Genomic DNA, 25,827 nt, shown 5'->3' on the forward strand with positions numbered 1-25,827 from the left:
ATAAGGTATGTATTAATATACAACTTATGATGTTGGGAACCTTCCCCCATAATGGGTTTATGGGCCCAAATAACTGCCCACTGACCATCTTTGTGAAATTCTATAGCATGTGTAGTAGAATACGATTTTCTGATTTGACAAATACTTCCTAATGATTTTCAAACAGTATTTCTCATGCCACTGATATCATTGAATAATTACACACAAAATCTCAACTGTAAATGAAGTGGAAACAAAAAGACCATAGAAAGATAGCCATGTACAATAGACATATTTTTTCACCTAGAAACCCATTCTGGGATAAAATACCGCAATCTTTTCCTAAGGAGAAGTTGTTTGTTCAACAAGGTTTACAAATCAGAATTTGCCTAGAAATTTGTGCCAATATTACAAGTCAAATCACCAGTCAAACTGCTGTTGATCAATGTTGGTCAAACCAGTCAAAAGTCAACTTGATCAAACCCTCACATGTGCGACTATGGCCAAACCCTTACACATATGACTGTACGAACTGCAATAAAACCGGTTCAAATCCTTACACGTGTGATTGGAGTAGGGTTGATTTGTTTATTTAATGAGGGTATTCACCCACCAGTGGAATAAACAATTCTAATCTCATCTTGAGTTGTAATGTAGGCTCAATAAGTGAAGGGGTTTATTGTGATGAGGGCTTCTTAATGGGTCTCCTCTCAACATTAGAGCTCTATATAAATAGACATGCACGTCATGAGATGTTCCTAAAGGACACGCTGAGGACCACTAGGATGTGGAAGGGTGAAGGCGTTACCCCCTATCTTACCAGGATTCAGGATATCCGAAATGAGCTTGCCGCAATTGGGGAGACGCCACAAGAAGTTGAACTAGTAAGTGTAGCCATTAATCGTTTCACCGAGGAGTGGGCTACTTTCAAGTTTCGTCCAAGGTATTACTGGACGAGATCAGCTACTTGGTTAGGATCAATTGTGGGCAGATTTCACGCAAGAGGAGATGCGACTTGCTGTAGTCAAGAGTAGTCCTGGTGACAACTGCAGAGGATTGAAGAATGTGAAGGAAGAGGAGAATGTAGCCCTTGCATCGAAGGGAAAGGCAAAGAAAAGTCCCAATAAGGGGCAAGGCTCACAGAGAGGAGAGAAGAAGTAGAAGGATATGTTGAAGATCAAATGCTTAAGGTGTCGTGAGTTTGGTCACTACAGTACCCAGTGTTCTTAGAGTAAGAAGGAAAAGAAGGAAAAGCAGGAGCAGGCAGCAACTTCGATAGAGATTGACCAGTTGTCCTCCAAGTTGGAGGAATATTTCATTTTGTATGCAATTATTCTTCCAGGAGAGACGTGGCGATACATTGAGCTCTAGACTCCAGAGTTGCACAGAGCTAGGCAAGATCCTTCAAGGAGAGCATCATGCAAATGTTTCCTTTTGGATCAATACCCTTGCTACAGGGGTCCATAGTATTCAGTAGTAGATGGATCAGTGTTTAGGATGACGCAATCAAATCTTAAGGGACAGTTGCAGTATTAGTGGCAATCAGATGTTGAGGGGCGCATAACAGTTGCAGCGAAGACAGATACTTAGTGGACAGTGTAGAGGTTAGTAGCAGTCAAAGACTTAGGAGGCAGCTACAAAGCCACTGCATTGGCACAATTGATTCAGTTCTCAATTGCAGTAGTTGTAGCAACAACGTCAACATGAGATCAGTTGCAGTGTAGTGCAGAGTTGACAACAATACAGGTAGTACATTGCAGTGTCAGCAGCAGTGTAGATCAGGCTGGTTCATCTATAAAGTAGAAAATGAATCAGAGTTGTGCAGTAGTTGGTGGACAGTGGCAGATTGTCAGAGTTGTCAGACATCAGCAGCATGTATGGGAGATGATGTTACGAGATAGAGAGAACACCTTCCTCGCTAAGAGGGAGTATTGATTTTTGTAGCATTCGACAAGCATTCTAGTCACAATTCTGGTCAGAGAGGCTTAGAAACACAAGAGCTCCAGAACCCAGAAACGTTTCAAGAGAAAACACCTAGAGATGGCTTAATTAAGTTAATTAACCAATAAATAAAATTTTCCCAAGTCTAACTTAGGGAAAATGATTAATTAACATGAATTAATTGAGAAAGGTGAGATTTCTCTAGAAACTCACACAGATCAACTCAGAAATGATCTTAGTCGTTGATGAGGATTTAATCATGGTCATTTGCAAGACAACGAGAGTTTATAAGAGGAGTTCGATGGGGTTGTAGCAAAAGACACAAGAGTGACACCAAAAGTGTGAGTTCCTTGGCAGATCAAGCTACCTAGCTGTAGAGATCAAGCAAGGGAAAGAAGTTCAAGCCAGAAGGGACACTGCAGTAGCAATAGAGTAGCAACAGTGAGCTCCTTGGCATATCAAGCTACCTAGTTGCACAGATCAAGCAAGGTGAGAAGCTCAAGCCAGAAAAGACGCAGGTGTAATTGTAGGAGTGCACGAGTAGCCGGAGCAGTTATATGCTCAGGGATCAAGGCAAATAGAATTTCTTAGACAACATATTGAAATCCACAGATGAGTCATCACTGATGTGGCAAAGTGCATGGATCAATTGAAAGGGTTCTAGAGTTGTCAAAACACATGAGTATGTTGCTTTCATTGACATAGGTGCAATATGGCACTAGGTTCAATGAATTAGGAGCTAGTGACAATTGACTAGGATACTTACTCAAGTGGACAGGAGTGAGAACCAATGTTGAAGGAAACGTCCCCCCCTCCCCCCGCAGATCAAAACCCCGATCTGCGATCTGTATGGATGTGTGGGGGTAGCGTCGTCCGAAATGCGTTTTGGGCTGATAAACACGCTTCCTGGAAATTTCACGAAGCGTGTGCCCGAAACGTGTTTCAGCTTCGACCGTACGAAGTGTTAAGCTTCGAAGTACGAAGCGTACGAAACGTGAGCTTCCTCCATGTTTTTTTTGTATGAATTTTTTGAGTGATTCCAGGATGATGATGATCGTGTTGAGATGCCACCCCCATCTGGTCCCTTGGTTCCTAGGTTCCATGGTTCAACACCAACGGCAGGGGGTTCATCTTCATTAGTTTCAGTGCCACAACTTCCATAAGCACCATCTTCTTCATTGCCACCACGTGGAGGCTCACCGCCACGTTCTCTTCGTGGTGGAAGGAGGAGAGATTAGTAGATATATTCACAATTTACTACTTTTGTCATAGATTAATCATTAGACTTGTAGGCTTGTGAATTTGAACCTTTTTGGCTTGGCGGTGACCAAGTGACCTATTTTGTAAACATTATTATTTGAATTTTGGACATGACAAATGTTGACAGTTGCTCACTTGCTAGATAAATCATAATATGCTCTATGTTTTATGTTTTATAATATGCTTAAATGTTTTATGTTTTATAATATGCTTAAAAATTTGATGTATGTTTGTAATTGCTAGAATATAGATGGTTGATGCTCGAATAATTAATCATTGATGTACATACTACATACTAGTAACTACAATGGAATCATGGATGCCATATCTATCTTGATTTATGCAAAAATATGCATGTTTTCATGTCTTCTACAACTAATTTGGTATTTAGAATGTTTGTTTTAAATATAAATGCAAAAAAATATAAATATATATATATAGCAGACGCTTCGCTTCCTAGATTTTTGGAAAATGACGCTTCCGCATTCCTGCTTCCAAAAAGCGTCCCCATTTGGTCCCCGCTTCATGCAACATTGGTTGAGAACAACTTCATAGTAGTTTCTCTTTGATTACCTCCGTTTTATCTCCTTTCTCCTAGTGGGAATTGGTTGTTCCCTCTCTAGTTCCAATGCACTTCACCTTTTTATCTCTTTCACTCACCCAACATGCATGGCGTCATCTCTCTTATACTTTGTCCTTGTTTCACTCTACCTTGTTTTAGTTTCTCTTCACTCTGACTTACAACTTTTTTCCACCTCACTCCAGTCTCTCCTCAATTAACAAAATCACATCTTTATTTATCCTCATGTGCACTTAACTTATATTTATCTTTACTTCTCTCCAATTATATTTTCCTCTACTCAAGGGAATCCCCAATAAATTAATATGCATTACCTCAAGGATAAATTTATCTAGTTCAAACTTGCCCAAATTATCTCAAGGATAATTTTATCTAGTATGAATTTTCCCAAATTACTACAAGAATATCTTTATGTCAGTTCGAATTACTCAAAATATAATCAAACATATTTTTATCTCATGACAACTCAGAGCTACATCAGTAGAACTCAAGCATTGGCCACTTCACTCAGTTTTTCCTCCAATTTAGTCTCAATTGGATGGTGAGTTGACTCTACAATGTTGAGAAATCTAGGGGCAATTTAATTAGGTGATTTCTCCTACTTTGATAATTGCTTGTGATGTTATTTTACTTAACTTGATATACTTGTATTCAGCTTCTTCTTATCGCGATTATTACCGTGTTCTTTTATCATCAAACAACTACCAAACAATGAAGACCAATGAGACAAGAGGACACAAAATGTAGGTTGCTAGCCAGGGCCAAAACCTCTCCTCTTGGGAGGAAAACCCACATGAATTATTCTCTTGTATAGAATCTTCAAATGATGAATTCCAAGACCTATGACCCAAGACCAAGACCCCTCCAAGACCAAGTCAAACCTCTTCTTGATGAACTTGCTTCTCACAAAGTCAACCCAAGTCGAACCTCTTCTTGATGAACTTGCTTCTCACAAATTCAACCCAAGTCAAACTGCTTCAACTTCACAAGTTCAGACTTGTACTTTCTTGACTGCAATTTCAGCCCTTACAGCAAAAACCCTAGCTTGCATGTGTGAGGGAAATATGGTAGAATAGGTCTCTTTTCTTCTTCGTTGGAGGATCTCCTTTCTCCTTAGCAACTTGGCCTTCAAATTGATTCTTTTGAGTCCCAAACTTCAGCTCCTTATGGTGACTGCAATTTATGTTCTTGTTGCAACAGGTTTGATGCCCTAATTTCACATGTGAAGGATGATGCCCAAAAACAGTCTTCTAAAACTTCGCTTCCTTCTTCCTTTAGTTCTCCTTGTCTTCGCTAGGTATTCCTTGCCTTCCTTGAGCTTTTATGAACTTCTTGGATGCTCACTTGATGAGGTCGAGTTCTCTTATATCTATAGGCTTCTCATGGTGGTCAAATAGCCCTTATGGAGGCTGACTTGTCCTTCCTTGTAGACCGACTTGATCTTGGAGGGTCTTTGACTCAAGTTGACTTACATAGATTTTCTCTACATGATACGAAGTGCCCAAAGGGGTCTTTCATATATGACAACAACCCAATTGACTTCTTGACTTTATGACTAACCCTAGAAGCACTCAATGGATGCTTGACCTACAAATAAATTGATCTTGAGCATGAAACCCATGCTACAAAAATAATAATAATAATTTTTCTTTATTTTTACAATATACAAGAATCAAAAGTACATTTCATATTTATGAAGACCAAACCTACTTACATACTTAAACACTCCCTCTTAACTAGGGAGGTATTCATAATACATACAAGGTACTTGGGCATTCTCATACTAAAGAATTCTCATAAGAAAAGTCGGATTAGTAAGCCATCTCATAAGCTATTTATTCAGCTTATATCAGTGCATCTCATCATATCAACTAGCATTGTCACATAGCAATGCCTTGACTAACAACTCTATCTCTCCACAAGATTAGCTCACAATGTTGGGGAGAAAAATTATTTATAGACACCTTCATCATTGTCTCTCAAGGCACATACCCCATCCGGATGTTCACATAGTATGTCCTTCTAAGACCATTCTTGTCTAGGATTAACACATCCTCAAGGAATTTCCTCTTTGACTACTCTTACCTATTAGATGCCCTACTTCATCCTCAAAGAGTATCAGAAACCATATGCTTACCCCATCCTCCATTCCTTCTTCATAAAGAAGACAAGAATGATCTGTCTATCTCTCCCTCTTAACTAGGGAGGACCTACTCATTCCTATAAAAGGAAGATACCAAAGCTCCCCACCTAGGGACTTGTTACCAACAACAGCGATTTGCTCTTTCATGGATATCATGGTACTATCTGCTACTTGTAAGGCTCCTCCTTTCAACATGTCATGAACTTCAACTTCTTCATCATGGAGCCTTCTTCTTCTAAAACTTCTTCGTAGGGCATCAACCATCTTCTCCATCACTTCCCTTCAACGAAACATAGTGTTGAACCAATAGTCATGTCATCCTTTTCTTTATCAAGAAGAAACCTTCTAGTCCACATCTGGCTATCCTTCATACAGCTACCTCTTCCAAGTCATGTTTCTTTCAAGATCTTCCATCCAATCTCATGAGTACTAGTTGTAGGTGACTTTCTACAACCCTCTTTCGGTAGCCCTGTTTCAACCCAACCAGATGCTTTCTCAAAAATCAAAATGAACATTAAATTAAAATTACCTCTTTATGATCGCCTTTCATGATGACATTTGCTTCTAACATCTTGCACATGTATGAATCCATCTACAAGACGTTCATTACCAAGGTTCTCCTTCTTCATCCTACATATCATGGTCTTCATACCTTCTCCATGGAGATGCCATAGCTAATCCTTCTAGTTATCATATCTTGATCACTTATCTTATGTACATGACTATAGATAGTACTAGTGTGGAAAAAGTTTGCAAAAGTCGGGATTAAATCCTAAAATTGCGATTTTTTCAACAAAACGATTTAATCCTCCGATTTTTTGCAGACTTTTTCAGAAACGAAAAAATCGCGATTTATTCGTTATATGCCCGATTTTATTGGGAGTTGACCCAAAAAGTCTGTTGTCTTAAGAGTTGAGACTCAGACAAGACTCAAGATTCAGGAGTTCATACGCTATTTTGATATGTGATGTAGCACTAGACTTCATATACATATTATATATTAGCTTTCTTTACATGTTTATGTGGAAATGCATTTATTTGATGTTGTGGATACTCTAGATGTTAAAAAAAATTAAAAAATGAATATTTTTGTGTTTTTTTTTTTAAAATTTTGCCGACTTTTTCAAAAAACTCCCAACTTGAATGAGTTTTTCAACTTTTGGACCCTTGCCGAATTAACCCTGACTTCGACTTTTTCCACATTGATAGATACATCTTTCACGAACTCTTCTTTCACCTTCCTCACATATGGCTTCCTCAGGATCTTCTATACATAGCTCCTTCATCATAGGAACCATATTTGCCAACTTCCTCATATTCTTCATGAGGTCATATTATGTTGATTTCATCTTTGCCAATATGTAGAAGAGTTCAAAGCACATTGCCTACATGCCTTCATGTATCATTCTAACGAGAGAGTTTCTTCTTCATGCTCATGAGATAGATCTTTCAACCATTATACCTACAACCCTAAGTCACCTGACACGGGGATTCGGGACACGTAGGATTCGGGACACGCTGACCCCCCGGAACAGGACACGTTATATATTATTTTATTAAAATATATATATATATATATATATATAATATATATTTAAAAATATATATATATATTAAAAATTAGATATTATCATATTTCTTACACAAATTTTAATTAATGATACAAATTTATTGATTTCAAACATAGATCTTCATCTATAGCTATTAGCATGCATAGTACATACAAAATTCAAATAAATGTCAGTGGTACTGGTCACATAAATGATAAATCTAAGATAAACACACTGACAACTGTAGTTTTCTCATTAAGTCATCAAATCAAAATGTGTTACATAGGTAGTGTTGGTGCAATGCCAATGGCAAATAGAAATAGAAAATATAAAACAACTACAGGTATACAAGCCTCAAGGCATCAATCAGCATCAGAATCAGCATCACTGTCCCCATCATCATGGTCCCCACTGCTCTCCTCTACATCCTCCTCCTCCCCTGTATCCATAGTCGCCTTTGCATCTGCTGGTATGGAGGCTGACCCCTCTAAGTCATCAAATCTAACAGGCTCTAGCACTGGATCATTGAGATCCATGTTGGCCAATGCCAACTCAACAATGGTGTCCAGACCCATATCATCAGGAACAGTGTTACTTGGGAGCGGGAGCGACATATTCAGAAGCTCTTGGTTTGGTGCTCTTGATTAAATACGAGTTCCATACCCTAATACATGACAAAATTCAATGGAAACATTGCAATCCCCAATCCTAAAATCCTGAAAAACTGATAAGTCTGCTGGATTTTGAATGAAATCTAAAATTCTACTTTCTCCATATGAAATCCAATGAGGCCGGAACCACTCTCAAACATCCTGAGTCATTTCATGGTAATGTTAAAAATTTAAGTAAAAGGATGAAAATGAAGATTAAGGAGAATGTCACTTTTACTTTAAGAATTTAACATTACCATGAATAGCATATCAATACTAGGGCCTAGACTTGATTATGAAGCTGCCAAAATGCTCTACTCCTTGCTGCAACAGCACAAATCACTTACCAAATGAAAATATTAATGAGCAAACACGCCCTTTTCATACCCGCGCTAAGCTTAGCGAGTCCTGGAAACCGGACACGTGTCCTAAAATCGCGACACGCCCCTGAAAATTGCGACACGCCCTCGGACACGACGTGTCCTGTGATTTGGACACGAATCCGGACTGAATCGTGTCGAATTCGCCGGATTCGGGATTCGCAGGGGGTTTAGGACGAATCCGGTTTCCTAGCTACAACCATATGATGACATGACTATATATATCTATTACCAAATGTATACATACCTCTTCCTTCATGTTGTCATCTAGACTTCCTTCCAGCAGCTTCCTTTCCTTGCTTGAAGACAAGAATACTTCAACCAACTTGATATGTTGCACATCGTTTGTCATCATACCATCATTCTTCTAAAGTGTGGATCCCATACTATGTGGAATGTAGCCTGTTGACCACCACGTGTCAACTAGCCGTAACAGTACCCCCCCCCTTTTTTCGCAAAGGGGATATCGCTTGATCAACGTGTTTGTGCCATTCGACTATCATCATCAGCCTATTCATGTTATTTTGTAAACCCAGTCTACATGTGTAAATTGTAAATAATCTTAGCAGATCTGTGTCATGTATGTAATTACCTAGGTAAACCTAATCTTCTAGTGATGATCTACGTTCTGGAAGGTTTTTTGTCTCATCGACCCATGGTCGGCAGAGTTTTTCTTCAGCCTAACCCCAAAGCTGGAATGGATTTTGTCATTAGAATCTTAGGGGAGTCCTAGTGTGCTAGGTCGAGTCTATGTAAAAGTGATTTGGGAATAATCCTAACTATTTGGTTAGGTTATTTTATTACAAATTGCTTGATCTGCTAGATTATGTTTGTGTCGCAGAACTGGGTGGTCTATGAGGGCCTTTGTCAAATGGGTTTTCCCCCTTGAGATGTAAAAGTGTAAAAATCATGATGTAAAATGTCTTGAGGGTTAGAAAAATAATTTATCCCCTCATAAGTCCTAGGTCCTAGGTAATTTTTCCAAAGGCTAAGTTCGAGGGTCCCTTTAAATAAAAAAATAAAATAAAATAATAATAAGTCAAAGTTTTGAAGAAATAAATGCAAAATTTTAATTTTTTTTATATATATTAATTTAAAAAATATGAAATTTCCTGAACATTTAAAATTTCGATGGATGAGATTGAAAAATATTTTGATCCTCATCAACGGTCAAGATCGCTTTGACAAAAATCACTCGAACTAGCCGTTGGGAAATTTTCCTTTAAATAGGAGGTCAGTTGTCATTTGAGATCATTGGACCTGGGAGTCGTGTGCTGAGTGAAAGCTCTCTTGTAATTGTTTTTCATGTGCAAATAAAGAAAGACTTTGGGGTTAATCTCTGCTGGTGTTACTCTCTGAAAAAATGTTGTAAGATGTTTTATTTTCTTGCATAAGATTTATTTTCAGCCATTGATGTTAGCTTATTGAAGAGTGATTTAACCACAGGTATCTTGTTTGATCACTAGGGTTTGAATGATAGTTTAATTTCTGAATATAATGGCAGGTATCTCCATTAGATTTTAGGCTTCTGTGATCCATATCAAGTTTATAAAGGATTTTTCGGCGAAGATCACATGAGACATCACTATTGCTTTCTCTCTCTATGTTAATGGTTGAATTAAGTTGTGCAGGAAATCCTTGATTTTGAATTTACCAAGCGTTCGGGGAAGTTCTCGGCTGAACCAACCAACTCCCGGATTGCATTTTTTGAAGAGCCTAGCTGGTTTTGATCTAGGGCTTATCATTAGAATTTTTGTTGTAGATGCATGAAGGGTTTTCTGAGCACCTCATCTTAATTTTAAAATTTTAAAATATGTGTGGCATAATGACAGATTTGGCTGCTTTGAGCCTTTAAATTGTGAATATTGTAATTATTTAGCTGGTTTTAGGGTTTTTAATTTTGTTTTTTGCATATTTTGTTTCTGGGTGTTTGTTTTTGTCATTGCAGGTTGCAGATCTGAAGGTGAGATTCAATCTTGAAGCCAAATCTAGGCCCTGGAGGGTAAGATTTGGCCTCAGGATCAGCTCTAGCAAGAATATTTACTTCAGAACCAGTTTTTTGCAGGTGTACGTTTCTTTTGTTCAAGGGTTTGAAAATCCTGAAAATTTTTATAAGGGTTCACAGGATTTAAAATTTTTATTAAGTTTTCTAGAGAATTTTGTCATATGTCTGCTATTGACCGCTGTTGCATGGGGTTTTCATTTTCATTAAAAGAATTCGAATTTCTTTTAGGTCCTGCAGCTTTTTGTTGCTACCATACATCTGGCCATTTTCCTTCACGCAGTCATCCTCAGCTTCAGCTCCCAAGTCTCTGCTCTCTGCATTGTTTCAATGAATCAATTAAAATCGAGGGTTTTCTTAATGAAGCTGCTTTGCAAGTGGATTTGGGCATCATAGAACAAAATCAATATCTTTTTATGAAGTGAAACCCCTGCTTGTTGCACTTAAATCCCTCAAACCCCCATTCGATCTGCAGCGTCTAGGTTTTTATCAGCTCCGTGTCCATCACTCCAAATTCGCAGCAGCCCTCCATTCATCATATCCAAGCTGCTAGTCATTGTTCCCTCTTACGTTGCCCATCATCATTCCCACGCCGCTCCCTGCCAGGTCTGCGTTCATCCTCAAAGCCACTAGGTAGTCCTTCTCCTCACCCACTGCCAATCCTTCCGCGTAGCTGTAACAGCTTCTCCTTCACTGCCATCATCCGTCGACCTAGACGCATTCCTTTCATTCCCCATACACACGTCCCTACTTGCCCTCCTCCATCTAGCTACGAGTCGCAGCCGTCGAGAACCTGCACACAAGCAACAGTGAGAAATACACTCATATTTTGGTTTATTTCCTTTATGCATTTAGGATTTGGTTTTTCGATTTTTTGTTTTCTTTTTTTTAGTTAGGTTTCATGGTGTTGGCATAGGATAGTTAGAATAGATTTAGATTTATTTTATTTTATGAATTCTAAAAAAACATAAAACTTTTAATTTTGTTAAATAAAACAACTTTGATTTTATTTTATAAAAATATATAAAAAAAAGGGCTTAAAAAGTTAATTTTAGGGTTTGATTTATTCTTTGTTTAGATTTTCATTTAATCTATAAAAAATAAAAATAAAAATAAATTTAATTGTGTCGAAACATTTTTGTCACATTTAGTCTTGGCATATTCACTTAAGGATTTTTCACATTTACAATTTTGGGTGTATCTTTTTTGCTAGGTCTAAAAATTTTAAATGTGGGATTAATGTTTGTCATTTTTATATAGTCAAACGCACTTAAATTTTATCTAAAATTAGCTATATGAAAGTGGTGAATCATTCCTTGAAACTGGTTAGCATTTAAATTTTATGGTTATTTAAAGCATTTGATCTTTTGAAGTTTAATTGCTAAAGCTTTGTGCATCTATTGAATAGCTCGCATCTGGTGAAATTAATCATTGCTTGGATTATTTAATGTTCCTTACATCTTATAGCTATTTTGCATTTTTTTTCAACCAATCGTCAATTATTTCATAAGCAGCTAATTGATTACTTTGGATCATTGACTCCTCAAGGCACTGGTATTAAATCATTTAAAATTTTAACTGAGCCTTAATCAAGTAGCTTGTTTTCCCCGCTGTGTCTCCCAAGCCAACTGATTACCAGTTGGTCTTCTTTTATCCCATAGGGTCTACCCCCCTTAGCCTAGGGAGATGGCTTAAACGGAGAGATCGGGGATCAAGGTGACAGCCCCCGGTTTGAGCGTTGCCGCAATTCCTAGACACTCTGTGCGACAACATAGCCTACTTGTGCGACACTTTCTTTCTTTAAAGAATGATGAACCCTTCTAACAAGGATTCCACTAAATGATCTTGATGATCCTTATTCTACAAATGCTCCTTTCTAATGATGATGATGTATGATGATCTCTTTATCTTTCATCTTGCTAGATCATTTTCTCCAACCATATAGACTGCTACTTCGGTTGTCCTTCTATGATTCTAATGATGATACCATGAGCTACATCCCTTCTATCACGTCAATGTTGCACGAAGCGGGAGCGAAGCGGAAGCGCGGAAGCGGAAGCGGGAGCGCGGAAGCGTCATTTTCCAAAAATCTAGGAAGCGAAGCGTCCGCGGAAGCGTCTGCTATATATATATATATATATTTTTATATTTTTTTGCATTTATACTCAAAACAAACATCCCAAATACCAAATTAATTGTAGAAGACATGAAAACATGCATATTTTTGCATAAATCAAGATAGATATGGCATCCATGATTCCAAAACTTTGTTCTATTAATATGGCGCTATTATTCCAAAAACTTTGTTCTAGAATCTGGATCATAAATTTAAAGGTATTATATACTTTGCAACATGTTACTCACTTCTTCTCCATTTAAAATATTAAAAATGATTATGTTTTGACAAGATAATAAATAAAGAATTATTAAATATATTCATAATTTATTTATGTAATATAATAAATAAATAATTGTTAAATATATTTATTTTTGTACTCGAATATATATATATATATATATAAAAAATAAAAAATTTATTATATATATAGATATATTATAAAAATTTATTTATTTTATTACTTTCAAAAGCATTAAGATTATATGAAAATATAAATATAATCGTGATATATTGTTTTTCTATTTATAACACTATAACAATAATTTTGAAGTTGAAATTAAATTAAGCATTAATTTTCCAATTCAATTCAACATTATCATCACAATGGACCAATTAACCAATATATCTCAAAAATTAAAAATTAAAGCCTCGCATAAAAATTACGAACAATTTTCCACGCAGTTTTATTATGAACGAAACAGCTCTTACTAACGATAGTATGTTATTTCGTTGTCCGAGAGTCCGAGCGAAAAAATGACAGCTAAGTGGGACACGTTTGAATGCCATTGGCATTTAGCTGAATTTGCTATTTTTAATGGAAACGTTGGGTTGAATGGTTACGGTAAGGAATATCACTTGTAATTTAATTTCTTCATGGAGGCTCGTTGACAGACTCATGGCAGGACGCACCTGGTTCCCATTCTAAGCGCCTGCGGATGGAAACAAAATCACTCAGAGGCGGCCTGCCAAGGAAATTTGCATAGGTTTTGAACTGAAAAAAGTCATAAGAAATGGATTTTCGTATCAATTATACCTTCGAGTCTCCATTTAAACACATGACTATAAATAACGATAACTATAACAGTCTTATTAAAAGGCCCTAAGCTCTACGTAATTGGGCCACGCGTAATTTCTTTCCCACGTCACATTAACGAAACGAAATTTATACAACGGGATTTCAACATATTTCTCATAATTCAAGAAATAATTTAACAACACTAATCCTTAAATGTCTAGCGTAAATAGCTACGCAGAATCAGCAAAGAGGACCAAGATTTCGTCATATTTCTGAGATTATTTAACGAAACCAATCCGTATATATCACGCGTTAAATGTCCACGGCAAATTCAGAAATTACAAGTGAATAAAAAACCGAAGTAACATCATCTTTAAATTGTCACGCAAAAATATTCATGGCTACCCAACCCGAAAGCGCCCTCCGAAGCGCGGATCCGGGCCAACGCTTCCAGAATTCCAGGAATCGTTTTTAAAAACAGGAATCGCGCTTCAGCAAATTTGGAATCGCGCTTCGGGGAGAGGTTCCGGAACGCTTCCGTACGGGACGCGATTCCGGCCTCGGATCCGGGGGGGGGGCGATTCCTGCAACACTGTATCACGTACTATCATTGTTTAAACCATGTAGACTTCTGCTTCAGCTATTCTTCCATGCTTCTATGATGATGTCGTCTCAATCTTTGCTACAATGCATCCTATCATGCTTGTGATGCTTCCTATTTTGATTTGCTAACTTCAATACTTGAAAATAGATCAAGTGTGTGAGAGACCTTCTAATAGTGAAAGTCTATCACTTCTTCCTTCTTTGACTTCATTTTTTCTTCAAGTTCTTCTACTTCTTCAGTGATATGGGCTTCATTTCTTTCCTTTCTCTTCTTGTTGTCCTTCTTGAGTTTAGGACAATTCCTTTTGAAGTGCCCATATTCATTACGCTCATAGCATTGAATCTTAGACATGTAGATTTTCTTTTGAAACTTCTTTTGAGGCTCAAACTTTGCGAATTTTCCTTTCTTTCTAGCCACTGTTGCATATGCTTGAGTTTGTTCACCTACTCCAACATCATTTTTCGCCTTTAATCTTGTATCTTCAATCTTGCATAATGACCATAGATCGTTGAATGGAGTTATTTCCTTCTTCCCATAGATGCTTGATACAAAGTTGCCCCATTCATCAAGTAGTGCATTGAGCACAATGGTGGTCATCTCTCAATCAAACATTATTTCTCCAAATTACTGTAGTTGATCTCTTATTTGAGATACCCTCATAAGGTATGAGGCTACCCCTTCTTCCTTTGATACCTTCATCTTGTATAGTTCGGTTCTTAATGATTCAATTTCTACTGCAGTGCTTACAGAGAACAATTCCACTAGCTTTACATAGATCTCTTTCGTTGTCTTCAACTTTAGTACATAAGGGATGAGACAATCCTTGATTGACTCAATAAGGATCCTTTGAGCCCTTATCTCTCCTTTCATATATTTCAATAGAGCTTGAGATTGCTCTTGAGAAGGTTTGGTGATTGATCCCGTGACATATTCACTAACTTCATTTTCTATGAGGATCAAATCTATTGTCTTCTTCCATGCAAGGTAATTTGATGACCCAACCAGTTTGTTGTTCTCCTTGCAGAATGAAGTCATTGAAGATTGAGACATAAAATATAAATTTAAAACACTTGTAAAGTGAAGATGCTCCTTTGATGATGATATCTTCAACTTAATGCCTTCTTGATGATATTGACTTCCACTACTCCTTTGATGTTGAAAATTATAGATGCTTTCTTGATGATGATTCTTCTTCAAGATGGGAAGGGATCATCTTCTTCAAGGATGGTCTTTTCTTCAATATGAGGGAGATCACTTTGATGATGAAGTGCTCTTTCTTGCTTGCTTTGGTTGATGATTGTAGAATGTGTAATCTTCCCAAGAATGCTTCAAGTGTAGAGTCCTTCTTTGAATGGAGGTAGGGTCTTTGAGGTCTTCTTCTTCTTCAAAGTGTTGTTCCCTCTAGATGATATTATCATTGTGAGGAGATGAATAGTCCTTGATTCTTCGTGTTTTTCCTTGATGTTCTCCTTGCACTCGGTCCTTATGTACTCTTCTTCAATGGAGTGATCTTCAAGCTTCCATTTCCTTGTTGTTGTCACCATAGCTCTAATACCATGTCAACAAATCTAGGGGCAGCTTAATTAGGTGATTTCTCTTACTTCGATAATTGCTTGTGATGTTCTTTTACTTAAATTGATATACTTGTAGTCAACTTCTTCTTATTGTGATTATTGTAGTCTTCTTTTATCATCAAACAACTACCAAACAATGAAGATTAATGAAACAAGAGGAAACAAAATGTAGGTTGCTAGCCAGGGCCAAAACCTCTCCTCTTGAGAGGAAAACCCACAAGAATTCTTCTCTTCTTATAGAATCTTCAAATGACGAATTCCAAGACCTATGACCCAAGACCAAGACCCCTAGAAGGCCAAGTCAAACCTCTTATTGATGAACTTGCTTCTCACAAAGTCAACCCAAGTCAAACTGCTCCAAAACCGCTTCAACTTCACACGTTCGAACATGTACTTCCTTGATTGCAATTTCGTCTCTTACCGCAGAAACCCTAGCTTGCACGTGTGAGGGAACTATGATAAAATAGGTCTCTTTTCTTCTTCGCTAGAGGATCTCCTTTCTTCTTAGAACTTTGACCTTCAAACTAATTCTTTTGAGTCCCAAACTTCTACTCCTTATGGCGACTACAATATGTTCTTGCTACAATAGGTTCAATGCCCTAATTTCGTGAAGCACAATGGCCCAAAAACAGTGTTTTAAAACTTCGCTTCCTTCTTCCTTTAGTTCTCCCTTTCTTCGTTAGGTATTCCTTGCCTTACTTGAGCGTTTACAAACTTCTTGGATGCTCACTTGATGAGGTCAAATTCTCTTATATATATAGGCTTCTCATGGTAGTTGAATAGCCCTTATGGAGGTCGACTTGTTGAAGGCTAGGCTGACTTGATCTTGGAGGGTATTTATGACTCAAATTGACTTACAAAAAAAATTTTTACATGATACAAAGTGCCAAATGGGGTCTTTCATATACGACAATGACTCAATTGACTTCTTGACTTTATGACAAACTCTAGCAGCACTCAATGTGTGCTTGACCTACAAATAAATTGATCTTGAGCATGAAACCCACACTACAAAAATAATAATAATAATTTTTCTTTCTTTTACAATATACAAGAATCAAGAGTACATTTCATATTTATGAAGATCGAACCTAGTTAGATACTTCAACATATAGATTTTATCAGTGTGAATTGATCTTCTTTGCATGAAGAATTCGACTTCCTTTATTCCCTAATGTGCATCAGATGAGGTGAAGAATTACATGCATACACACAGGTGTGAGCTATTGGTTCAATGAATTGTCTTTAGTGCTAGCAGCTTATACTAACTTTCTCTAATGTCTCCATTTTCTTTCTCTCTTCTAACTTCTACTCTATTGTGTCTAAATATCATTGTCATTGGTTTTGTAACAGTCATCTTCATGCAACCAACCTCCTAGTCTTTGCAGAATAAAGCTAAATTTTGATCTATTCTGTCTCTAGGTTGATCGATGTTTTAATGTTTATCTTATACAATATTATAAAAGTTTCAGAGCCATTTTTGATGGTTTAAATCTGCCATTTAAATGTGTTTTCTGTCTGTTTTATCTTCCATTTAAAAGCTCATGCTAGAGAATATTCCACCATTCAAAACACAGATTATTTTACAAACTCGTTTGACTACTAACTTGTTGGTCAAAGAACCATTGCATGTTGTTTTTTCTATGTTATTTTGCATATTTTTAGGTGGAAACAGTATATGCAAAACTAGGAACACCACCTTGTGGTTAGCAAGCGCCAGTCTGAAAAGAGAGGGAAGTTTGCACATGAAACTAAGAGTGAATGTTTCCTATATGCTTTATTGAGATTTTTATCCCAGATTCATCAAATAATATAATTTTCAATGGGGTAAGAACACGTGTTAACACAGCAATTTAGACACACTCTTGCACCCCCCTAGGGAGATTTGTCTATTTAGTATTACATCAAATGTTATATTCATTACCTTTCTCATAATGAAGCACATTACCCATCATGCATCATTGTCTCTTGTTATCAATCCTATTATTTGATCAGAAATTTCAGTAATCTAGTGCTTCGACCAAATATAAATGGGTATTTCTGCATCATTCAAGCCATGTACTTATATTGGGGCACAACGCATCTTTTTAATTTTTCTACCTTTTTTATCAATATTGGCCTTTCTTTGTTGAGTTTGCCACAGTGACAACAAAGATATTTCAAGTTGGAAGGCATGTTGTATACCTAACCACAACACGTTTCTTGGGTATGAGACTTGTTGATCACACTTTTTCAACTTCTTCGAGAAAGCAAAGTACAGAGAAATGGAGAAAATTTTTCTAAGATCAAAGTCATCAGTTGCCATCATTCATCATTGTAAACCCAATTTCTGCAAAGTTTAATGTAAATGATGCTAGTATGACCATTTAATTATGTAACAACACCTAGGTAAGCCTCTGATTTTGGCAAAGGATTTCATTTTAGGAAGTTTTTTAACCTCCCCGAATTATGTGTGTTTGTAAACACACCTAATCAGCAAAAATTTTCTTCCAACTTAGACCCCAAAGCTAAGGTGGAATTTGTTGAAAAATGCAACTAGTCTTGGTCTTCATAATTGTATGTAAGGTCATGATGTAATGTATTTGTCAAAAGAAAAGAAAAAGAAATTTTTATTAAAGAAATTGACTTATTAAAGCATGGGTTTCATGCTTGGGTCAATGGTTTATAGGTCAAAGCCTCCATTGTAGGTTTCTAGGGTTTATGTCAAGTGTCCTTGTCCATGTCATAATGTCAAAAAAACCTTCTTGGGCTTCATCTGTCAAGAAAGAATTTTTTTATGTAAAACAGGTCTTCTAGGCCTCCTCCACCAAATCAGTCTCAAGGAAGGACAAGTCGGCCTCAACAAGGGAATTCGACCTCACAGACTCACTATATATTGGAGCAACTCGACTCATTTGTAAGCACATCTCTCACAAGTTCGAATTGCAGTTGCTAAAAGCAGAAAAAGTGTGAAATTCAACAAGGAAGAAGCAAAGGACTAGCAAAGGAGAAGGAGGTTGTTATCAGGCTAAGGAAGTCGAAACTTTCTCTATCTTATCTCACACATGCGAAGGAACTGAAGCTGCAGGAGGGTTGAAATTGCAATTTTGAAGTTGGGCCGAAATTTTAATGCAGTAGAGTTGAAAATTTGTCCTTGATGCAGTATTGAAGCAGTATTGTTGCATTCAATTTTTGAAGGTTGTAAGAACAGTGTGAGCGCTGACTTGGTGGAGGAGGAAGGTTTGTTGGTCTAGGGTATTGATCTATCTCATTTTGAATCTAGTGAAGGAAGAGTTTCTGACTAGGTTTTCCCCTATATAGGGGTTTTAGCCTTGGCTGAGTACTTAGTTCTGGTGTCCCTAATATTCATATTTGTTGCTTTGATGTTTGCTTGATAAGAAGAAGATAAAGGAAGAATAGAAAGAAGTTAATAAGAACATAATAATATCACAAGTAATTATCAATATAAGAAAACCTTTCTGCCTTTCCAATTTTCTAACATGGTATCAAAACTAAGGTGAAGATGATAGAAAAAGGCAGACTAAAAATCTATTGAAGAAAAGGGGATCAGTCAAAGGTCATTAAGGAAAAAGATTATATAAGAAGAGAAACCTACTTTCTACAGGAACTATGACAACTTGAATGAAGGGAGAAAACAAGCTAGAAGGAGCCTCCAACTATAGGGCATGGAAAAAGAGGATAGATCTTATCCTCGAAAAACATAAAGTTTTGAATCTTGTTCAAGGAAAAGTCAAGAAGCCTACTGATGAAGCAGAGAAAGAGAAGTTCAGAGAAACTGAAATCTTGGCAATGAACCTAATAGTGGATGGAGTAAAGGACAACCTGATTCCATACATATCCAACATAGATTCCGCTCAAGAAATGTATGAGGCTCTCCCCAAATTATTCACCATCAAGAACATTGGACAAATAGCTAGCCTCGAGAATGAACTAAGATGACGAGAGATGATATTGTATCATCCTACTTTATAAGGATATCTAGAATTTGAGATGAATTCCAAGCAATAGATGAAGTTGTACCAGAAAAAGAGCTCGTAATTACTGCTCTTCTAGAACTACCAAAATCCAGGAGTGCTTTTGCATCAGGAATTAACAGTTGGAAAGATACTCCAACATTTGAACAAATGTGGAATGCATAAAGTCATGAAGAAGCCTGAATATCATTGCTAAACAACAAGAAGGAAGATGAAGAAGAAAATACCTCTAATGCCTATTCTGCTCATCACAAGAAAAAGGGAACCTTCAAGAAGTTCAAAGGACCAAAGAAGAAAGTTGACCTATCAAAGATTGAATGCTACAATTGTCATAAGATGGGTCATTATAAAAGTCAATGTCCTAAGAATCCAAGGAATAGGAAGAGAGAAAGAGAACATGTGAATGTTGTTGATGAAGGTCCACCAAAGAAGAACAAGACAAAAGAATCTGAAGTCAAAGACTTATTTGCTAGAGACTCTTAGGGATATTATCCCTTGCATATCATTCTATCTTATGTTTTTCATTGTTTTCCTTTATGTTTTTTATTTCTAGAGTTTGTAGGTCTAACATGTCTTGTTAGAACATTTTTTAATTATCTTGATAGGTTGTAGGTATCCCTCAAAAGGATTAGATTAAGAGGGAGCCTTCACCACTTTCCAAAAGATAAGTATATTGTTCCTTGTTTCACCTTTTTGGTTTCCTCCTCACATCAAGACTTGTTTGTATTGTATGCTAATAACCCTTTTTGGTTAGGAAAGCTTGTTGAATGTTCAAAGGTTATGGAGGAAACATCAAAGGATAGACTTGAAGCATGGTAGAATTTCAATTGCAAAGGAAGTCCTTAAAGAATTGATGTCCTACAAGGTTTGTTAAGGAACAACTCAAGGTATGTCTTAAACTATAAGCTTTGTTATAAAGTTCTCTTCATGTAAAAGGTAAGTTCATCCTCCTTTGAAATTTTTTTTACATTACTAACATCATTATGTCTAAGGTTTTGAATCAAAAAGATTCATGTTAGGGTGATTAATCATTAGATTGAATCTACCCTCATGATATTACTTGATCATTATTTTGTAACCCTAACCTTTAGGGTTCACTATAAAACCCTATCCTCTTTTCGCTATGCGTGTGTCAATATTGATTATGAAGCCCTAGTCTACTTACGGTTGTTGATGAAATCTAGAAATCCTATTCTTTTGATGTTTAGGTTTTGGTTTTGTTATGATAGAAACCCTAGCTCTTTATGGTTTGTTGTTAATGTCTAAGCTATATAATGAATCCCTAGATTTTTTGAGTTCGGTGATTAGGGGTTCGGGAACAAACCTTTATAGTAAGATCCTAGGAATGAAACACTAGGTGTATATTTGTCCGATTGAAATCCTAGCCTACAGAAAAAATGTTATATATCTAACTTCAATGTAATGATGTTTGTATTGATGAGAAATGCTAGTGCATGAAATCCTAGCTATGTATATGCGAGTATGCTACTCTAATTGTTGATACTCATGTCTTAGTTTGTAAAATCTAGGGTCTGTAAAACACTAGTAGAGATTGATATTCTAGTATATGTTGATATTGTTTTCCAATATGATTTAGTTTTGATGATAAAATCTAGGGTTTGAAAAAAACCCTAGTAGAGTCTAACACGTAATTCTAAAAGAATATTGTTGAAACCTTAGATGTAGAATAGAATTGTTATTTATCTAAGGCTTTGTGTCTTGAAGATAGAGTCTAGGGTATATGACAAAACCCTAGCAAGAAGTTGAAATCTAGTATGTAAAGTGATGTGTCTCTTGCATATTGTGAACCTAACTAGGTTTAGGTGTTTGATGTCTAAAGTCAAAATGATTACATTATAGTAATATGATGCTTATGTATGTTTGTATTTGGTTGTACTTGTTGTCACAAGTACATAATCTTCAAGATGATGAAGATGTCTATATGATAATAATAAGCATGATGATGGAAGTTATATGAATAATGATGATCAAGATAACCTTGATGTTGTAAGAAAGAATGGAGCCATTAAAGGCTCTCCAATGTTATAGAAGAAGGAAGTGGTTGATATCCCTAAGTTGAGAGGGAGGGCATATTATAATAGTGAATACCTTGAAAAAGTATCATAGATGAATGTTCATGCTTCATGAAGTTGCAAACAAAAGACATGAGAAGATTTGAAGATCTATTTGGTGTTGTTGAAGAAATGAAAGAAGAAGAAAAGCTTCTAACAAATTGTATATGGATAACTTGATGATGAAAGTAGCATCAGAATGATTGAGGACCCCAAAGGTTTGTGTTTACTTATATTTGAAAGTTTATTGTTGATTGGGGTTTGTGTTTGTACAGGTACATCTCTCCATAAGAAGGTTGAACACTCTAGAAGCATGCTTGGACAAATGGATATATCTGATTTAGTTTATTAGGGAGAGATGAAGCATCTAATGGAAAGATGCTTGGGAGGACAATTGGTCGGCCTATCTGTTGATATCTAGATCCCAAAGAGGGAGGGCGGCGTTTGTCATAGAGCTCTGACCCTGGATACGCACCTGGATCCCTAGGTTGGTGGTAGAGCTTAAAAGCTTGATGGTACCTAGAGTTGGCTAAAGCTTGAGTCCCCTTAGTCCTGTTACCCACCACTTCGTGGGTGATAACCCCAGGAGAAATTTTTCTCCATGATGAGCCTCAGCCAGCAGCCAACAACCCCTTGCAGCCTCCTACTAGCTCGTTGTGCCATTTCTCTGCCACCCGAGCCAGCCATGTGGTCCCTCACCCACCTGTATTGATCATATGTTTGAAGGTGGGCCTCCGGAATCTAAAGGTATGTCTTATCATTTGGTAAATGTGTATTGGGATTCCTTATCATGGATACTTCTGGGTATGGATTGATGGGGGGATTTGGCAGAAAGTGTGGGCTTAGTTTGTGCTCTTGACCCCTTGATCTCTTTTGGTTGTTACCCTTGAATCTTGGTACCATTGGATCTCCTTTATTGACCATTTGGTTCTAGGATGGTACTACTTGGGAAACCCCGACTTTGGGTGCGTGGTTCCGCTCCTTTATCCACATATATTACTCCCTTTCCACTCACTATACCCCATTCATCATTTCTCCCACCCGGGTTCACATTCCCATGGCGAGTCCACATAGGGCCAGCCTCCCTATCCCCTTGCCCCCACCTTGGGTCAGGCCTAGAATGATGCCCCGGAGGTTGAAGCAGTTAAAAGAAAAGACAAAAAGAAAATTTGACCACATTTAACAGGAAATTGTACCACAAAATGCAAAAGATGATCGGGACAAAATAATCAGCACGTGGGCAAAAACCAATACATGAGTTATACCCCAATCCATGGTCATCACCCTGGTTCCATAGGCCCTAGATGAGCCTCCTTTATCAATTAGGAACCCATGATTGTCCCAACCCCTGGAGGGCAATGAACCGCCCTACCTCAAAGGGGGTAATCACTGCTATATCTTAAACATCATGCTCTTGTCCTTTCACCCCCGAGCAGTTAATTAAAGAAAATTCATAAAAGGCAAAAGGAATATAAAGAAGGGTGCAAAAAATCAAGACCGGGGCACCTCATGTACCACGATTTCTCCCTCCCACACATTACATATCCAAGTGTGGGCTTCCCCTTATCTAGCTACCCCTTATGCCCCAATATGTGGCCCAGGATTGCCCTTCTCATTCCCTACTTCATTCCACATATTTATCGCTTGCCACCCCCATTAGCGGGATGTACCTTGGACATACTATCCCCTTTAAGGGTTGAAACCACCTAATGAGGTACTTGGTTAAACCCCTTTGGAGCTTGGGGACACTAGCACATGCCAAAGCCCACCAAGGAAGGGCATGCCATTATGAAGTTCCCACTTTGTTATCCATGATTTGTAAGCTCTTTTACATGATTATTTTAATGACTTGTTGCACTGGAAGCCTGGGGATGCATTGGATCTTATGCAGGATTACATGTGTGTTTCCATTTGGGTTTGGTCTCCCTATACGGAATCCTAACCCCCAGAGGTCTACATTGGCACATAGAGGGTGTGCACAAAGAGTCATTGGCCTCCACAACAACATACAACACTCCACGCATATTCATCAATGCTCAGGCACTTCTAGTGATCCCAGGGTTGCGGGGGAGCGACCTCCCCACCCCCCCCCGCCCAAACCCGCTCCCAAATCGCACTCCCTTTGGGAGCGACCAAAGAGCGCGCTCTCGAAATCGCTCCTTAGCCTTTTTTGCAAAAAAAAAAAAAAAAATTGTAGTAACATTCCAAATGCAATTTTTTTTCAAAGAAATAAAAAAAAATTTGTGGGGCAGCCTAATTATCAAGCCTATCACCCTAGTATTGATACACGAATCATGGTAAGTAAAAGTGACATTCTCTTTAATCTTCATTTTCATCCTTTTACTTAAATTTTTAACATCACCATGAAATGACTCAAGATGTTTGAGAGTGGTTCCAACCTCATTGGATATCATATGGAGAAAGTAGAATTTTAAATCTCATTCAAAATCCAACAAACTTATCAGTTTTTCAGGATTTCAAGATTGGGGGGATTGCAATGTTTCCATTAGATTTTCTCATGTATTAGGGTATGGAATTTGTATTTAATGAAGAGCACCAATCCCTCTATGTACCTTCATGTTAGTGACATTGGTTATCAAACTCCTCTATCATGACCCTATTAAAAATGTAACCATCACTCAAACAAAATCTTGACTTGACATGCTATGTTTTCTCTATCTTATGTTACTGAGGGTGATATTAATGACAAAGATCTTGATTTTCTAACAAGACTCAAAAATTAGACATTTCTCACAAAGGCAAGAGGCCCAAGCATTAGCAATAGATAATAGAATTACTTGTCTTTTCTAGTTTCTAGTAGTTTTTATAATTGTTGACTCTTTCATATTTATTATGATATTTTTTTAAACAATATATGACAATTTAAGTTTGAAGTTGGCAATTATAACCCATTGGTAATGAATTATGAATATGATGCTTCGTGAAAGTTGAAAGTTGTTTCATTTCATCATAGATATTATTTGTTGTAATGGTCACACTTAGCTTACAAGTACAACTTTGGTGATCAATAATGATAAATGTTATATAATGAATTTTAAAAGCTTGAAACTTCAAGATTGATGAATCATGATTCATGAGACTCAGTATGTTGTATGTTACTAACTTGTGGACGTGGTTGATGAAGATTATAACTTCTAGATGATTGTTGTTATATGGTTCAATCTATGTTTTTTATATTTTTTATATCTAATTCATCATTCTACATGTTTTTGTTGACATATATGCATCAAAATATAAAAATATAGAACATATATATATTATAGAAAAAATGCTCTGGGATTCACTCCCAAACTAGGAGCTTTTGAAAACGCCACTCCCGCTCCCAAGCAACCTTGAGCGATCCACTTTTGGGATGATGGTTATATGCTTGGTAAATTATGCCTGGCAGACCCCCACAGAAGCCCCACACTCTTGGCATGTGTCCTAGGACTTGTACGATGTCATGGCAGCATTCATTCCACCACTTGGACCCTTGCAGAGGATCTACAGGCATCTCTGACTCATATGGAGACCCATGGGGTCATTTATGTGCCTTCAGACCCACTGGGAGCACCACAGGCCTACTACTTGGAGAACAAGGGGCTACCCCCTTGTCCATCATATTCTGAGGAATTTATTCCTCAATGTGGCACTTTTGGATATTATTATGCCTTTGGAGATCCTACGACATGTACATATTATTATGTGGCCCCTTGTGAGGCTTATTTTTACACTTGTGAGCTAGTTTGGTGGGCTCGTTACCAATATGTTGATTTTGGGTAGCATTGGATGTGCTCTCACCATGAAAATTGGTGGAGAGGCTAAAGCACATGAGATCTACAAGACCCAGAAGAAATAGTTTGGGAAAATTTTACCTGGTGAGAGAGATATTAAAATAATTAATATTTTTAATGGGTTTCTAAGGTTTAAACTTAGGAAAATAAAAATATTAATGGGTCTTATTACAAAATTGGGTTAGAAGGT

The 25,827-nt window shown here is 37.2% G+C and overlaps 1 protein-coding gene across 1 annotated transcript in view; it reads right to left on the reverse strand.

Annotated features, from left to right (window-relative positions):
* Nucleotides 1-25,827, reverse strand: part of LOC149180338 (uncharacterized) — a 262,468-nt gene that overhangs the window by 31,999 nt on the left and 204,642 nt on the right. The window lies entirely within an intron of this gene.

The sequence above is a fragment of the Pinus tabuliformis genome, chromosome 3_2, assembly GCF_031772625.1.
Source record: "Pinus tabuliformis cultivar Carrire ecotype Pingquan chromosome 3_2, CPIR1, whole genome shotgun sequence".
In the NCBI taxonomy this organism is placed as follows: Eukaryota; Viridiplantae; Streptophyta; class Pinopsida; order Pinales; family Pinaceae; genus Pinus; species Pinus tabuliformis.